Source organism: Drosophila tropicalis, unplaced genomic scaffold, assembly GCF_018151085.1.
Source record: "Drosophila tropicalis isolate 14030-0801.00 unplaced genomic scaffold, ASM1815108v1 contig_573, whole genome shotgun sequence".
NCBI lineage: Eukaryota > Metazoa > Arthropoda > Insecta > Diptera > Drosophilidae > Drosophila > Drosophila tropicalis.
This window is the reverse complement of record NW_027173049.1, coordinates 4,953,213-4,959,542: the sequence shown is the minus strand read 5'-3', so window position 1 is coordinate 4,959,542 and position 6,330 is coordinate 4,953,213.

Genomic DNA, 6,330 nt, shown 5'->3' with positions numbered 1-6,330 from the left:
ACGAAGACAACATTGTATGCAGAGTTTGGTTAGAATTTCCAGGTTTTCCAAACATTGGGAAACAACTGAGAAAAAAAGCTGCTCGTTTAGTTGTACAAGAGAAAGTAGGAAATTTTGCTGTGCCCATTGAATTGCGAACTGCAAATATTTCTCTGTCAAGGGATAAAAAGGTTACCGCCCGACGTAAACATTTTCCTCTGATCGCGGCTTGTGCAATGACCGTCCACAAATCACAAGGTGGAACGTTTCAACAAATCGTTTATGAATATCATAAAATGCATTCGCAATCAATGGTTTATGTTGCACTATCGCGCGTGACGAGCTTAGATGGGTTGTTTATTGTGACGCCCGATGATACAGATTTCATCATAATCCACAGGAAACAGTAGCGACTGCATCTATTATACGAAAATTTCAAAGATCGTCATTAAAAACTTTGGAGACTAGGGTTGACGTGATGGCGAATGTCCTGAATAATAAAAATGGAATTTCGTTATATACATTCAACTGCCAGAGTTTGCAAAGTCATAGACTCGACTGAACAGATGTCGTTTATGAAATATGTAATATTCTATTACTAACCGAGACGTGGATGAAGAACGATAATGTAATAGATATTCCGAATTTCAAGTGCATTGTGCATTATAAACGACCAGCGGTTCGAACTGGAGGAGTAGAAATCTATGAAAATCGAAATGATACAGTTACCATTGTCACCGCAGATATGGATATAACCATGAGAAGTAATACAGATTCATTGTTCCGAAGTTCAAGTATCGGGGACATTTGTGCCGCCACATGCAGGATGGAGGACGGTAATGAATAGTTATAGTAGTCCTATACATATCGCCGGGTAATAGACTTGAGGACATAATTTTGTTCATCCACCGAACACTTCTGGAGCATACCGAGGAAGGTTCTCGTCTACTTGGACAAAATTTTCATAAACTCCCACTGATTTTGGCTGGAGACTTCAATGTCAATTTTGCAGATGAAAAGTCTGCGCCGCTGAAAACTTTTCTTTTCGAAAAATTAAATTTAACAATGAGCAGTAATCCTGCAGAATCTACAACAAGATATAACAAAACCATAGATGCTGTTTTTTCACGTTTTTTAACCCACATCCAATCACAAACATACATTTCATATTTCAGTTACCATAAACCAATCATTTCCGTGATAGAGTATGGGAACAATTAGGTTCAACGAAAATATTCGGGAAAATATTCGGGAAAATATCTTTAAATAAAGCTATGTAACACTGCGATGAGCTGAAATATATTAAATTTTGTCAGAAAAATACTATTGCTTTCATTTGTTGTTCATGTTCATTCATTTCTGCTATTGTATATGACTGTAGTTCATCGTTTACTCGACGAATTCCTAGAGAGCTTTGCTCTACCCGGGTGTCCTGTGACACCTCATTGCTTTTTTCACCTATGTATGTATGTGTATATCCATATATATAAATAAATATATATTTTTTTCCAGCCATTGTTTTCCCCATATATTTTTATATCCAATTTTATTCTATATATGTATATATATTTCCACCCATATTTATAAATTTTATATTCCTTTTCCATATATATTTATATGCATTTTTATACCCTTGCAGAGGGTATTATAACATTGGTCAGATGTTTGTAACGCACAGAAGGAGATGTTTCCGACCTCATAAAGTATATATATTCTTGATCAGCATGAGAAGCTGAGTTGATATGTCATGTCCGTCTGTCCGTCTGTCGGTGTTTTTTATTACCCGGTAAAAATAAAGTATGAAAACCATCAGGATCGAACCAATATATCATATAACTCTAGAAGAACTAGAAGAAACATTTTCATAAAAATTGGAATATGCTATGAAATTTAAATATGTGAATATATTGGATATAAAACCCCAGATCTCAAAATTTGAATGTTATCGGATAAAATATAACACTACTACGTCTTTCGTCATCAACAGAGTACATGCATATACACACAGACGCAACGCTACATAATGTGTATGTGTATGCGTGCTTTGCTTTGCTTTCGGAATGAGGGAAGAAGAAGAACAAATCGTAAAATAGAGAGTAAAATTGTTTTGTTTGTATATTGATGAATTGAGTTGCAGAAAACAAACATGTAAAATTATTATTACCAAGGAATTATTATTATACGTACTTCCATCGCTACTTATAAATCCATCTAACTTTTTTGTAGTCAATCCGCTTTGCCTACCTATACATTTCGATCCGTATTCGTGCCTTGGTATATTGTTCCGTCTATAACTTCATTAAACGGACTCCTTTTTCGAGCTTCGCTCGCGAAAATTCTCCATCAATTATACGTCCCACAGTGAGAAAATTCTCTCGCAAGCATACAGTCTACTCTTTTTTTTCCAAAACTAAGGGCACGCAAACTCGGACTTAGTTGGTAAAGTCGTCCACTGAGTATGCCCGCCGAGCCATTTAATAATGCGCAGAAGTCTAACCGCCTCTCGTCTCCTTCTGTACCTCCTGAGAAAATTCGGCCTCGGAAGACTCCAGCGACCACGACGCGTACCGACATTCCTCGCAAGACCCCGTCTGCTCGCAGCCTCAGCGAATCTCCGAAGTCTCGTCCGTTCTCGTCCAGCCTTTTTAAGCTTCGCAAATTTTCGGTTAAAGGCTCGAAGGAACACAAAGGTCGTTCCAAGCTTTCGACCCAATCTCAAATCCCGCATGTTATTGTGACATACCATATTCGTGCTTTGATAGACTCAGTGGCCGATTTTACCTTCCCATCCGCACTGGTCTTCAACATGGTCCAGCCCTCCCACTCTCTTTGAAGCCGCCACCACGCAGATGTATCCGCAAATCTCAGTCGATCCCAGTCATACTTCATTTCAGCGGAACCTCTCCCGAGATAGTGGCACAAGATGTGCAATAGAGGTATCCTTCGGCGCTACATGTATGTTGATGATGTCGTACCCGGCGCTAATACTGAAGATGCCCATCTCGCCATCAAAGGCTCCAAGCAGACCTTTAATTTGCGTGTCTCCGGCTTCGGAAGTGGATGTCCAACAAGAAGGAAGTATTTTAGGCTATTCTAAGAAAACATCTACTGCGAAAGGACTTTCTCGAGTTGGAAGACGCTGGCAAGCTACCGAGGACGTGTTCTTTTCCGCTGTCGCTGACCCAACACTGCAGGAGTCCATCTACAAGAGGGAAGTTCTGTCCCATATCGCAGAGCTCTTCGACCCCGCCGGTCGGTCTGTTTAACCGAACTTGGCCGGGATGACGCTATGCCGCCACTCCTTCTGCATCAATGGCACAGTGCAGGTCAGTTATTGCTATGAGCTAAGCGTCCATGTAGTAACGGCTATTACCCGCGTGGCGTGCGGAGCTGTTTAACAACAAGGCTAACAAATCGAACTCTGGGCGTCGATCGCCCCTGAACTTCCAATCCAACCTTCAACTTCCCAGTAATAAGCCCCCGTGCAATTGGTCCACATTTGTGCCCAGTCGCCTATCTAGCATCTTCAAAAACACCAGTGCCCAGCGCTGGTCAAATGTGCGTTCCGAGGACAACCCTGCAGATCTTGCTAGCCGTGGAATCTCCGCAACCGAGTTATCGGCCGGTAGCCAATGGTAGAATGGGCCGGACTGGCTAAGGCGTGAACCCGAATGCTGGCCAACTCTCAGTAGTAAACTTCCTGACCCTCAGCTGAAGTAGCGAGTCCAGTGCCGCATATACATCCTACACTTCGCCACCCAAACAAGTTAGGTTCCTTCCACGTTCCACATTAGCAATAACGAATTGCTTTCCGCTGAGCGGGCCTTGATACGGATTTAACAGCGTCCAGGAGACGCCGCTGAGATACGGGTCCTTGGCGAAGGGCGATACCTCCCACCATCCAATACTTTGCTCAATTTGAGCCCATTTCTCGACCAACATGGCATACTCTGTTCATGTGGACGACTCCGAGCCGCTGAATCCCTCTGTTAAGACGAGCGTCACTCTGTTCTCCTTCCTTATAGTATCCACTTCACTCGCCTACTCGTCAAATTCGTCCATCGTATCACCCACCAAGTTCTGGATTCCACGGATTAAGAATCTGGTGAAGTCCCACATACAGGGGTATAAAATTTGCATCGCTCATCGTCTACGACAGCACACTCAAATTATGGGTGATCTTCCTGGAAAGCTCATCACTTATTCCAGAGCTTTCACCCAATTTCCTCTGGTATGTATGTGTCCTGCGTTCCATCGGAACATCATTTTACGAATAGAGGATGATCCGCTCATCCGCACTCCCATCTGGGATGTGTCGGAGTCGGTCCGCGGCAAGTTTTCCAATCTGGACTTGGCCAATTTTATCGGCCGGCTTTGGTGTCCGTTGTGCTCGGAGCTGAGCGGCACTCCCGTAGCCCAAAGCACCGTGTTCGGATGTGTCGTCTCCGGGTCCTAAAGCCATGAGGCAGAATGTTGCCGTCCCCATTCTCTATATGTCCAGGAAAATAAATGCAAGATGTTGCAAGGGGGGCGTATGTTTATGCCACCGGGTGAACAGCAGTGAGAAGTGAGAAGGGTTTTTTGATCCTCGACGGATACGGTCACACCAAGGAGCGTGTCTTGAGTTCTGATGGGAATCGCCGTTATCATTCTAGTCCGAGATTTTCTCACAACCACCTGCACTTTTCATTTTATAAAAAAACTAGTTTCCTTTAAATCAAAATTCGTGTGTGAAGTTTTTCTGAAAATAAAATCATCGTGTTAAACGAATTCACGAATTCACCTTCAAACACCCCATCAACTCACACATACCAGAGGAAATTGGCAACCGCCAAGTATTGGTATTTATTTGGATCCTTCCGCCCCTCCACAAAACAGTATCCATATGCATCTATTCGTTTTAACAACAAACTAACACATATGTAAACGTAAATGTAAGAAAGAATAAATGAAATCAGATCTGTTTTGTCATTTGTATTGATCAGACATTTAATATTTAGTGGTAGATCATACACCCACAGAATTCAGCTCCCGATGGTAACTGGGGCAGCTGGTTCAGGATTGAATCTATTTATATTTACGCTAATTATATACATTTTTATAAATAAACACATTGCTAAGTGGAAAAAAAAATTTTAGCATAAGTACATAAACAGCATCAATCGCTGATAACTGTGAAGCAACCAAAGCATTATCCTAGAATTTCAGAATTCGACAACATCGTTTAAATGCTACAAAACTTCAAAATAGCAAAGCACATACTAACGACGAATTCTAATGCCATCGTTTTTTTTATACCGACGTCCGACCGAGTGTGTTGCTGTTGTTGTTCGTTGGGCGACAACGCCGAAAAGTCCGGCGCCACCGATTTGCTACAGCCTTTTGTTGTACGTTATTTTGCGAAAGAGGTGACAGTTAATATCTGGAAAGAAAAAATTCTTTCCAAACGAAATAAAAACTATTCATTAATTTTAAAAATTATAAGAGAAGATCCTATTTAATGTCAAAAAGATCTACATTCCAAACAACCACAAAAAGATCATCTTCCAGGCGAACCTTAAGATCAATAAGTGAAAATCTAGTTTGCCGACCCACTGAAAACGCAATGGATTCTAGAAACGACTCGGAATCACTACCAACCAATACATCGACTTCAAACGGGACGCCTATAACAAGCAACATGCTTAACATTTCAACATCTTTAAATTCAACTGACATCCTGTCTTTCATCAAAGAGCTACTTGCTTTTGACAGAACTTCTAATCAACTGCAAGACTTTATCGTTAATGTGGAAGAAGGGATCACATTGATTCAAGGGACCGACCGACTCCTTACAGCTCTCTTCTATTAAGAGCCATCAAGAAAAAAAATTCTAGGAAGAGCTAACGAAATACTAAAACTGTCCAACACTGGAGCACTCTGAAACATCACAGCTCATCTGATTCAGCATCATGGTAACAAAAAAACTGGAGCTGTACTTATTCACGATTTGCAAAACTTTGCTGATAGCTTGTCCTTATGACTAAATCTGCTTGAATACTTTTTTAATTCATTTGCGAGAACCTCTTAAGACTTTAGTAAAATCTAGAAGTTTTTAAAATATGTATTAAGGAAGCCTATGAACATTGCCGAGTAAAAAGATTTTCTACTCGCAAAAAAATAACCCATATTTTAACAATAAAATTAATTCATAAAGAAATCTTTATACCATTATTCAGCCTAACAATAACAATCACAATAGAAATTCAGCTGTAAACCCTTTTAACTCAACAATCACCTTCAGAACCAATTACATAATATTAATGAGTAGCAAACTTCAACTGAACTTTGTCATATTAACGACGTACAAAA